Source organism: Accipiter gentilis, chromosome 17, assembly GCF_929443795.1.
Source record: "Accipiter gentilis chromosome 17, bAccGen1.1, whole genome shotgun sequence".
Lineage (NCBI taxonomy): Eukaryota > Metazoa > Chordata > Aves > Accipitriformes > Accipitridae > Astur > Astur gentilis.
In genome coordinates this window covers 9,056,523-9,069,117 of record NC_064896.1, presented here as the reverse complement: position 1 = coordinate 9,069,117, position 12,595 = coordinate 9,056,523, and the positions used below count along the sequence as shown (strand labels likewise).

General features: G+C 42.3%; 1 protein-coding gene across 13 annotated transcripts in view; it reads right to left on the bottom strand.

The window, feature by feature from the left end:
- CPT1A (carnitine palmitoyltransferase 1A) overlaps nucleotides 1-12,265 on the bottom strand; it is a 48,308-nt gene extending 36,043 nt beyond the window's left edge. For 2 of the 13 annotated variants that reach the window (XM_049820598.1, XM_049820603.1), the window contains exons 1-3: nucleotides 12,157-12,264; nucleotides 8,013-8,199; nucleotides 2,381-2,592 (exon numbers count right to left, since the gene is read on the bottom strand). The gene's annotated coding sequence lies outside the window, so the exon portion shown is untranslated. Of the gene's footprint in view, nucleotides 1-2,380; nucleotides 2,593-5,791; nucleotides 5,914-8,012; nucleotides 8,200-11,839; nucleotides 11,858-12,152 lie in introns of those variants that run through there. The other 11 variants (XM_049820595.1, XM_049820608.1, XM_049820602.1 and 8 more) reach the window with 10 other exon arrangements.
- Between the last annotated feature and the right edge of the window lie 330 nt (nucleotides 12,266-12,595).

The window sequence follows — 12,595 nt, the reverse complement described above, 5'->3', positions numbered from 1 at the left end:
TGTTGAACAGCATTTGAGGGTTAACTAACCACTGCAGTTTAGCTGAGCACTTCAAAAGCATTTTATTATGACTCTAGTGCTCCTCCTCTAGTCTGTAAATATTCTACTATGTCAAAGTCATCTGGAGCACAGAGAAGGAGTGCAAAGGTATATGAGCAGACAACCAGGGAATGTAAGTATTGGGAATGCTGCAGTAATAGTAGGCTTAGGAAATAAATACACAGTATAGAAGGAGAAGGAGCACTAGGCAGAGATGAACAAGATAAGTGCCATTGCGCAGCATTTAGTAAGGTTGCTGACCAGTAGGTAGTGGCTGTTTGAAATATTTAAAGGGCCTATCCCCAGACCAGCCTGCAATGATCAACCTCTGCAATACAACTACTGCTACAGTGGCTGATGGTAATTCACAGATCTTCAAAATCCATCAGCCACCGCTCAAGTTCTAGAGGCTGAGTCCTGGGTGAACCAGGCTTCTGGGCTTCCAAAAGGGTAGCTAAAGCTCACAATATCACAGATAGCATGCAATTTGATCTATGCATGTACCGTGTCTGATTAGGACAACAAAGAAACCAAATCAGCTTTGAACACCAGTTTCAAAACCTTTAAGACAAGCCCCGTATTCCCTAGTAACAACTGCAATTTGTAGTACTTAATGACTATATCACTAACAACTGCTTATTCAAAGGGGACTTGCTGCAGGCAAGTATCAGGAAGCCAAAGTCATCTGTCCATTCATTCATTTAAATTGTGCATCACCAGTTCAACATTGAGACCAAAACTGCAAGACAGCAATAAAAGAAGACAGGCAGCAGTAATACATGGTATACCCTGGACTCAACATGGTTTGCAAAAGGGGAAAGTACTCAAAGTTAAGAATTCATCATATGTTTAGCAGTACTACTAAGACTAGGATGGAAAAAAATCCCACAACAAAACCAACCATACCCCCATACAGAGAATCAGGCACCTGGATTTGTCTCAAGAAGGGCCAACAGGTTCTCCAGTTCACTCATGGAACTTTGTATTCTGGAATGCCAGTGCCTTAAGTACCAGATCAACTAGTTTCTATTACCCCTCAACTCCCTTGTGACTTCTCAGCCTGGGAATTTATAACTATCTTCCTCTCTGTTCTTGAAGAGGAAGAATTTCAGGAACCCTTCCCTTTTTAGGCATATGCATTTCTACTGTCCAAGGCAGAAAAAGATTATAAATAGCATTAATCATAAACAGTCAAACTGATATTTTAATGAATTAAAACTTAGCATGATCATAAAATTAAATAAGCTTCAATAAGGAAAATATTCCTTATTGCCAAAGAAATATTATTTCAGCAAGAATTAACCCTGAATCAAGTAAACAAGCCCTGAAAACAAAGACAAGTCTAGTTCTTGGACTGTATTACTTGACCCTAAGATGTAAAACAATCAAATGGCTTGTTTCTTTTCATATCCTTTTCCTTTAGTTAAGAAAAATGTAAGCCTTTAAGACTGTTCTGAATTATGATAGCTGAACACCAAAGACTTCCTGAAGTTCCTTTCTTTGAACACTTATTTTCCTCCTTAAAGCCAAATCTAATCATAAGCTGCTGTACACTTCCCCTCCTTTGCATTCCTCTGCTGTCACGTGCCTGCTAGCAAAGTAGGTAAAAGGGCACAGACCAGAGGAGCACGAGTTAGACTTATAAACTTGACTTGCCAACGTGAGCAAGGCAGCACCCACATCAATCGCCTAACTAACACTGAAACAGTAACTTCTTCTAACTTCAGGCATTTTGGTCAGCAAAATATTTCTGTACAGCATATACTAATTAAACTCTTTCCCAAAAGAGAGCCATAAACAAAAGCTCATAAACAAAACCACTTTCTTAGTGGTTTGGCCAGGTCTTAGTTAAAGGGGGAAAAAAAAAAGAGCATAATAATTTCTAAAAGTAATCTGAAATGGCTTTTTTCATTCCTTTCAATGTTCTTTCATAATATTAATGTATCTTAAAAACCACACTTGCCCCTTAAAGCTTGGTTTCCTTTTTTTTTTTTTTCCCCTTTAAAGGAGAAAGCTGCATGTTCCTTGCTCTTTTCTGGTTTTACTTCAATTCAAACATGCTGCAGCAGCTGCAGATGTTTCTCCTCTTCCCTTTTCAGATCTCTGCTTAAGCCAATCAAAACTTAACCACAGGTTTTTTTCCCCATTGTTATAAACAAGTACTGCTAGGTTGGATGTCACTTTCAAATGAAGAAAACACACCAGAAAACCTAAGCTCTGATAGTTTTTCAGACCATCAGGTCTATGCTGCTATGCCTACTATGCACAAAGCCTCCTCAGACCGCTCTTTTTGCATTTTCAGGATATTTACACTACAAAGATGGAGGTTCAGCACACAGACCTTATGACTTCAGGTTGCAGATGCTGAACAGTCAACTCTGTATGACAGCTTACACCTTCCTACAGCCACAGAAGGAGATGACAGCCTCAGCTCTGGAAAATCTGAAGCTAAAAGAGATCCCATGTGCAGGATGCTTCCATTTAGTCATGCACGCAAGAAGTCACTTGCGGTTGGTAATGTCTATATGAAGCACATAACACAGAACACAGTGTCTAAAAGACAGTGAAAGAATTACCATGTGCCTCTTAAAAAGCACCAAGCCACAATACTAAAGTTAAATGTATTACACTACATTGCACAAAACAAGGTATTAATTCCTGAAGCAGTTACATTTGGAAATGCTTCTGTAGATTTCAGAAGCTTTATATGGATAAAATGACAGTGCTAAAAAAAATAAAGTCACCACCTCTACCTCAAAAAAAGCAACTCCCCTGCTTTAAGGGATATCCACGTCACCTCTTATCTCAGAGCTCATCTTAGCTACTTGCTTCCCAGACATTGCTTGGCTCATGCAATCCATTTTTTTCCCCATTTCCTATTCCTCTTGGAATAGAGAAAACCCTGCCATTTCTCCCTGGCAGCAGTCCAAACATCCACTGGAAAGAGACATAATATTTAAATGTAGTTTTCACATCTATAGCCCCTTTTCCTGCAAGGGAAGCAAGTTAACAAATGCAGAGGAAAACTGGAGAGAAGCCTTATTCACATGACCCAGAATAGCTAAAACCTTGCTGAGAGACTTAATTCTATGACTCTTACTTGCAAGCTACCTCAACAATTTAGCGTGAGGCTCTCCTCACAGATTTTTGACACTTATTTAAAGATTAGCTTTTAGTTACAGGGCACACACCTGTGTAGTAACCAAACTAAGCTCATAAAACAATTATCTCCAATTATTCTACTTTGATGATCGAAGGTTGACAGTTTTCTTAGAAAAGCAGTGACTGCTGCATACAATTTCTCCAAGAACACTGCTACATACCACCTCCCACAGGTTTCATACTGTTATCACATAGACATCTTTGGCACCCAAACCACAGGCTGTTCAAAGATGGTGGGCAGATTTACATTGTCCCTGTGCTAAGAGCTAAAATATGCTGCGTCTTGAAGTATGATGGCAGTTCTGAATTCAGAAGCACCTAGAAGCCCTCATAATTTCACACAGATGCAAGGTACTACCAATAAAACAACGAGACGCATCTTATCACACAGGTAGTGTCTTCTGACTCCTGCCAAGTTCCTACTAGCAAGCTTAAAAGTAAAAAAAAAACAAAAAACCCAAAAAACCAAAAAACCAACCACCTCAAACCCAGAAACCTGACCTTGAAGAATTTTTCACTCCTTTCTTAAAATAAACTTACAGCTTCAAAATTTAGCTTAGCACTCAAGTTTCAAATAGGAATAATAGAGACTGGTGAGGAGAAAAGAGTGATACTACATCATTTACAATTACATCATTTAAGGAAGTTTTCAAGATGGGAAGTGGAGAGAGGTATTAATTGAAAGTACACTATACCCAATTTTAATTAGGAAACAGAACTATATTAAGATTTCCATTTGAAACTAGACACCTTGAACTCAGAAGGTCTTGGGAAACCAAGCAAATGCCCCCATGTCTTTGTCCCCCAAACAGTTTATTTCAAAAAGAAAAGGCAGGAGGAAGGAATTCCATTTCTATCAACATGCAAAGGAATAAGTTACTGTTTGAATGTTACAAGCAGCCATACAAAACAGGAAAAAAATTCTGGAGCTCTCACAAGTTCTCTTAAAAGACTTCAACTCTGAAACTTGTTTAAATATTGAAAACATTGAAGAAGTTTTATTCAGTATTTTATTGTCCACACATCAGATCTCCCTTCAGGAAATGAGCTTGCTACAGCTCTTGGAAGAAAACAGACATCCAAGAAGTTTCATTTCTATGTTCATTTGTTAACGTATTTTGACACTTTAGGATAGATCACTGAGGACAGACTTGAGGAAATCAGAGCCAGTATTAAAACACAGAACACCTGCGCTGTGTTTGTGCTGAGACAGTGATCAAGTATTTTCTCTCACCTGTTTAAGCTATTACTATAGAAATTTGCATTTTCTGCTCTCCTAGAAAGCCAAAACTATGAATGCATTTTGTTTTACACAAATCAATGAATAATTGTTTATGCTCAAATCTGTTGATTTCATACCAGATACTAAACTAAAAGCAAGAGAATTCCAAACACCAAGATGCCCATCCAAGTCTCCTCATGCATTATTCCAAATTTCTTTTCCGATTTCTGTTACTGATGCTCGTGTCAGTCCAAAGCCTTTAGTACCACCTACACAACATAATTCAGACTGCCCTATGGCAGCTGACTTTGCCTATATAGCGTGCTTGCAATGAAATGATATGTAGTGAAGCACAACAAAGCCAGTGCCAACATCCTAAAATAACTTGCTACCATGTTAGTTTACTTCCACACTTTGCCACCAACTACGGCTTAATGGCAACATTGATCTATACAGCCATCTCAGAAATGGATGCAATCTACAGATAATCAGGGCTGCTTAAGCTTTTTGGTTTTGTTGGAAAAGCCTCATGCAAACACCAAAAAGTGTATCAAATACTTATATCAAGCAGCAGGATCTCTTTTAGACAAATGTAAAGGGCTAGAGTCTTCCCCAAAATTTTCTGTAAGTGTAGTTGTCTTTGTAACATTCATCAAGTATGTCTTCACCTGTCTGAATTCTGCAGAGGTTCTGAAGTCTATCAGTTTGACACCCTTCCAGATGTTTCATGCAAAAGTAGTAGCTGTCAAACCCTATTTAAATGATTGAAGACAGCAAAACACAAAGGAAAAAAGGAACCAAACTGTATGTAGATTTACAAGTACAGGGACTGAAACTGGGAGTAGCAGCTGATAGACCAGGGGATTTCACTGCCATCCAGATGGACCTCAACAGGCTGGAGAAGTGGGCAGGCTGAAACCTTAACACATTCAACAGAGAGGTGCAAAGTCCTGCACCTAGGGAGGAGTAACTCCATACACTAGTACACGCTGGAGACCAACTGGCTGGAAAGTAACTTTGCAGCAAGTTGCACAGAAGCCAGCAAGGTGCCTTTGCAGCAAAGGCAGCTAACAGAATCCTGGGGTGCATTAGGAGGAGTGTTGCCACCAGTTTGAGGGAAGTGGCTCTTCCCTTCTACTCAGCATTGGTGAGGCCCCATCTTGAATACCGTGTCCAGTTCTGGGCTCCCCAGGGAAAGGGAGAAATGAAACTACTGGAGGGAGTCCAGTGAAAGCCACTAAGAGGATTAAGGGCTTGAAGCATCAATCCTATTTTTTTCATACAGTGTAAACTGTATAGCTAGCAGAGATGCTTTATGAAATTTAATGCAGGAGTTCATAATAAATCTGCTTCAAAAAATAAACTTACTTTAGAACACTTAAGGCCTGAACAGGAAATCCTGTGCTTCAATTGCTTTAAAGGAACAGCAAACCTTGGAAGTCAAATTGGTAGTAACAGTCAAACATTCAAAAACAGAGAGTTTTCTGCAACTGACAAAAATGTACTATTAGTTTGGAGGATAAAAGAGGCTGGATTTTGCAGTAGAATTTTTACAGAGATTTTGCATGAACTTTTAAGACAATGATTCATCTGAATTTTTCAACATAATTCCAGTAACTTTGCCCTCACTGAAAAGCACCAGTGTGTCATTATAAAAGGTTTTTAAATGTATGTTGGGATTTTAAACACCACTATATTGTCCAGTAAGAGTCTGCTAGTCTTAAGACAGCAGGTAGATTTCTGCAGCTGACCTTAAGTGTCATGTATACTGCAGTGATACAGTGGGAAACAGTACAAAGTTCTAATGAAAAATAAACCCTTGGAATTTAATGTTACATGTAAATACCTACCTACAGGAAACATTGACTGTTCCTATCAGGTAAAAAAAGCCTGTATTATCAATACTAAAAACCATGTGACTTCAGTAAAGTGTTTTCACGAAGTTTGCTGTAAATGCAGTAGTTTCAGACACTAAAGTATATCCTGTATAGCAGCATCCAGCACTGACTCAGTAACTCAAGGTCCCATCTGCTCCTATGTGAGTAACTGCCTCCCTGCCACTATCTGACATAAATATGAAAATTCTGCCCTAATGCCAGAGGGTCGATTAAGTAAGGCAGCAAACCAGAGAATGCCAGAAGGATGCCAAAAATGCTTTTACTCACGTGCATCTGGTGCTCCTTTGATGCACAGCTGAACAAAGTTAAAACTAAAGCTAAACAAAAAGCAGTTTAACAGAAATCCAAAGATGAAAGTTGTCTAGGGCTTTATGCCTTTCAAAGGAAATTCAGGTTTTGACCTATAAAATCTTCAGTAAACAATATAAAATATACAGATCAAACATTTAAACATATGACAAAAAAGATGGTCTGGTCTCTTTTGTATCTGTTTATTGGATATTCTATCAGCTAACACCACTTTCTTGCAGTGTATACTATGCTTCTGCAAAAAGGTAACAAGATACCAAAGCCTAAGAAAGAGTAGAGAGCTTATTCATAGTTTGTGTGATTGGCGCTGACTTCTGAACTTACTATAAAGATTAATCAGATACTGTTACTCACTTGAGAATATCTATTTCTAAATAGCTTCCTTACATACTAGCCTTCAATAATACCTAACCATGCTTCAGCATATAAAAAGACACTGGTACTTGCTGCTCTCAAGTCTTACCAATAACTCACCCACCTTACAATGATCAATCATATTCTATAGACACAATATCATTAAAAGAAATCTGAGGAGTGAAGCCAAATAATTTCTGTGCAATAGTCATGTGGATTAAATTCACTCAACAGGGCTTCTCAGGTGAACCTAATGACTATGGCATAGAAATGAAACCGAAATCAAAGAATCATTCTGCTTTAAAACTTGAATTAACATAGCATTCAATCAATTATCATTTGATCTGACAAAAACAAAGTTAAACTGACAGGTTCTCTCATGCCACTTTAGTTCTGACTGATACATGCTAAAACCAGTTTAAGCCTCCTTAAAGCTGAATCTGCTGTTTATGCAGCAGTTCTCTCTCATAGGGTCTCCAAATTAAAATTACTGTGCCATGACTGAAGTGGCTAAAGTGACTTAGAAAGAGACTTCTCCAACCACCATCATCTGACATGTAAATTTCAAGTTCTCATCTTTGGTTATTGCTAATGATTGCCTCCAATCCTTTCCACCTCACCTACAGCTGACAGCTGTGGCCCCTTGGAATTGCAAATATCTTAAAGGATTTCTCACATCTAAAAAATGAACAAATGCTGTGGTTCAAGCTAAGATGGAGAACTGAATACATGTATTTGCCAAGGTACGGCAATGCTGCAAACCTTACCCACAGCAGACAGTTTGAAATCAGAACAGCTAAGGAGTTTGCAGTAACTTGCTGTCCCACTGACAAACCTATCAGGTTGTGTCCCACCCTCAGCAGTTTTCCAAGATCACCTGTGGGTGAATATTAGCTAGCTTCTGCAGGCATCTCCTTTGGAATCTTGGGCCAATTTCTTTATTCCCTTCCCAAGTGGTAAACTGGAGCAATGGGCATATATGGAAGGGAAGAGATAATAACAGACCAATGAATGAAACGTAAGCATACCTGAACAGCTGTCTTCCTTAAAAGTGGACTTGAGATCTATTTGTCACACAGAAATCTTCTGTCCTGCAAGCTCACTGCAGCTGAGATCTTGAATAGGTTAGGACACACTGAGAGGCAGATTCATTCCAATGCTGCTGTCTCCTAATAGACATTAGGCTACAGCAATGGCAAACAGTCAGTTGTAGCTCTGAAATAGGAAGTCAAGAAAAACAGTTTGAGCTTTGATTCACACACAGCTTTCAACCCCTCAGAAGGACTGAATCAGACTAGAACCATTTTAGAAAAAGTGATGGAAACGGAGAGAAGAGTCACAAGCACGAGTTCTGAAACACTGTTCTCCATTACACTGGATGAATGTATTATCTGATCGATCTGTCTTCATTTAACAGGTCTGAGATGGTGAGGAATTGTGGAGTGAAATAAAGTTCATCTGCTACGCAGCCAGTCATTTCTGAGGGCTCAAATTAGTGATCACTAGCTAATGCCATAAGCAAGGTGATCTCAGGGGCTAGACTCCAATGTTAGTTTCAGCTTTTCAAGCATTTGCCCGTAGGCTTTAAACTCCCGTTACAGTCAACACAGATACCATCAAGACTTCTTGGAGAGATGCTCACAGAACAGATCGTTTTCACTGGCACTTCCAGGAGAAAAGCCACAGATAGTAAATTGTATTCTCACCTGATCAAACTGGAGACAGTCAGGCAAAGAAGTAGAATACAATAGCAGACAATGTGCTATAGCAGACAATGTGCTAATTACAAGGCTAACACTAAGGAATATTAATCCCTACAGTTTCTGGATCATATGGCCTCTCTCTTCTTCCCAAATAGCATGATCCTGTAAAAGATGGTTCCAAACTGTACAGTTCAACCAAAACAAACAAAAAACCCCACAAACCCAACCCCAACCCAAAACCAAAACAGACATGCTCCACAACTGTAATCAAAACAGAAACTTTTACAATTGTCATATTATTTACATTTTTTCCCCTATACAGAGTAGGATATACTATACTGTTCCTAGACCTTTTAGATTATTCTAGTCTCTATTGCAATACATGTTATATTGTACACATCCAGCAAGCTACCTCCCCTGACATTCTAGAAATCCAGAATAAACTTGCGGAGTGAGAGATATGCATACAAAACTAAAACACTGCACAGTTATATCATGCAGAAACCTCCCCCACCCCACCCCAAAACCTAGGCTCTAGATCTGGATATTTCTTTTTAATACTGCTATAAAGGACACACCTTGGCATTTAGATTATATGAGTTTTATCCCTTCTCTCTCCCTTTGCACTAATGAGCTTCTATGCTCATGCAGTAAAGAAGAATTATTATCTTCTCTATAACAACAAATATTTCTGGAATGGCGGGACTTTTACAAGATATGTAAGAAGTCACATTTTAGGACTTCAGAGATCCTGGAAGATGGACAGCAATGATTGGTGACCAAAGGCAAATTGAATGGATTGCTTTCACAGTAGTTCCATGATCATTTACTGTACAAGGTTGAAAGACCCGAGTTAGGTCTTTCAGCCTGTATAAGGCTCAAAGACTGAATGAAGAACCAGCTCCAAACATTTTACAAATATTTAAATTGACCATTCTATTAAAGTTAATCCAAAATTGAAAAAAGAGGGGTGCTTTTCAGTCATTTAGATCTTCTTTTTCTGAACATGTGGAGTTCAGGACTATGATACAGCATGCTGCAGGACAAAGACAGTGGTTTTGGAATATCAAAAAAAAATACACAGTTTTGGGGTTGGCCGGGTGTTTGTTTTGCAGTTTGGTTTTTTTTGTTTTTAAATAAAAGCATTCACTTAAGCCACCTTTTACCCAAGATTTTCCAAAACCAGTCATGTTCAGGATTCAACATTCCAACTACCCCTGCGAACAGAAACATCCGCCCAGCCGAGCAACCGCACGATCGCTCCAGAACTTGTGTTTGGTTTTATTTGCTCCGGATCCTCTCGCCCCGATTTCCACCACGGGACGCGGGGAGTTGGCGGGCCAGCTCTCGCTCGACGGGGGGGCGGGCGGCCTCTGCGGGGCGCGGCCCCGCCCCAGGCGCCCCGCCCCGCGCCTGCTCACGTGACCACTCCCGAGAAGTGGGTGAAAGGTCGCGCCGCCGCAGCGCCGCGCAGGCCAACGGGGGCGGGGACACGACAGTCGGGCCACCGGCACCCCCAACCGCTTTTCCAGGCGGGCCATGAAGGCACTGCCAACGGCAGACAACAGCTTCCCATGAGAAGGACGGCAAGCGATGGAGAAAGACAAGTATATCTCAAAGCCTGGAGAAAAAAAAGGGTGTGCTTCCCTTGTGCAACTTCAAAGCTTCCCTTCTGGTCCTCAGTGCTAAAAAGCTTCAGTTGCTTGATGTTACAGTTTTCTTTAAGCAAGAATAGTGTTTTCTTCCTGGAAGAAGCTCTTGAATCAAGGCTGTAACGCCCCAAAATTTTAAAGAGCCCTCGGATCAACTAATCTTTCAAAGTCACAGCTATGACAGAGCCCAATACCTATGTAATCATGTAAAGTTACATTTCCTGAACAAATGGACTTCCACATCATACTTACCTACAATATCACCTGTGCTATTATAAACTGGTAATTATTAGCTTATATCAGTATATTGCTATGCTTATAACAGGAAAAGAACCTGCTCATTACCACTAAAGACTACAATACTTTTTTTTATATAACATCCATTCACAATGATCAGAAAACACATAAAAGAGCTTGTAGATCTTGAAATTGAAGAGGTCAGACACTTGGGAAAACACGATTATTTAAGGAGAGGAGAATGAAGGCATTATTAGATCTTCTCAGTGCTACACTCTTACAAACGTGATAAGGAAGAGGGTAGTTTTCTGTACAGTAGTCTCCTCTAGACTGCAGAGTTTAAATACGATTGTCATCTAAGTGCTGACAAATTGCCAGATAAAAGGAAGAATGAGATATTTGTCTTGATCCTACTTTGCACTCTTCTCTTTCAAAGAAAAAGGTGCTTCCTGTTACAGTTCCATCAATACTAGTATAGATCTGTTAGAACTGGGTTGTAACAGGAGTCATATTTTAGGTTGATTTTTCAGTTTAAACCAGAAAAGATAGTGCAAAACATTAAAGTTGTGTGAAAATGAAGTGAGAAAATGGAGTTCCAAGATGCTGCAAAAATCTTAAATCTACTTTTGGCAACAAGTTTAATTGGCATTCTCATCCAGTAAACCTGCCATGCCATGAACAAAATACAACATTTTCTGTCTGTATCTCAAAAGCAGTTTGCAGTGGCTGCGGTTTATAGGTTTCACACCCTGCAATCACACGAGCATATGGACGAGTCTCTCACACACACTTCTTCGGTATTTAGTTTACGCACACTTGAAACCCCACCACTGATACCAAGCTGCGTGCACACTTCTACAGAGCTGAAACTTGTCCTGCTAACGGGTCAAAGCAGCTCCTCTAACGCGGAAGGCTGCGGGTCACCAACGTCGTCTGCGTTCACGCGGCGCAGATTTCGTGAATCTCCCCATGTAACTCCGTAACACCGCTCCCCCCGCCGCTCCCTCATCTGCGGCAGTAACGCACTAAGCCCCACGCCAAGGGGACACCCGAGCAGGATGTCAAGGACACCTTGCCTTTCCAGTGCACTCCCGCGCCCGCCGAGGAGCAGCCCCGCTCCCACAACCCTCCCCGCGTTTTCACCCCTTCCTCCAGCACAGATAAGCCCCGCTCAAGAAACAGCACGCGGCGCACTCGCACATTTACCACAGAACTTCGTGCTCGCCCTAATGAAAATAATAATTAGGCTAAAACCAAACCAACCGAGCCCGCCCGCCTGACCCCGGTCTCGTCCTCCCTCAGCCCCGACGCGGACGGCGGCGCACTGCGGGCGCGCCCCGGCTGGGGAGGAGGGGGGAGGGAGGGAGGGGTGGAGCGGCAGCCCGCAGTGAATCCGCCGGGCACAGGGGAACACGGCCCGTCGCTGCCCCGTACCCCCTTCCCCTGGGACCGCCGGAGCTCACCGCCCGCAGGCAGCAGAGCTAAGCCGAGCCGCGCCAGGAAAGCCGGCGATCGAGGACCTGTACCCCATCTCTGCCCAGGGCCCGCTGCCGGCGACAGCCCCCCCTCCCCTCACCTACTGAGAGAATGGCGGTTACCGGCGCTCCAGCGGGTCAGGCCGCGCTGGGCTGGGCTAGAGCGAGCGGCGGCGCGAGCGAAAGGACAACCACTCAAGCACACACCCTGCGAGAGCCGGGCTCACCGCCCGCTCCCCCATTGGCTGCCGGCGGCAGGGGGGGCGGGACCGGGACGGGGCAGGGGGGGAGGTGCAGGGCGCGGCACCTCCGTGTAGACGGAGCGGAGGCGGGAAGGGAGGTGGGCACTGGTAGGCGGGGGCGGGGTGGGGCGGGCTGGGCTGTGTGATTAGCGGGTCGGCCGGGGCCGGGCCAAAGGGAGGCCCTACGGGACGTGATGGGAAAGTGGGCGGGAGCCTGGGGTTGCGGCAGGCTGACTGACGGAGGCACAGCGAAACACGGTGGTATGGTCTCGCAGCCGTCGCGGGGAAGGAAGCTCCAGGGG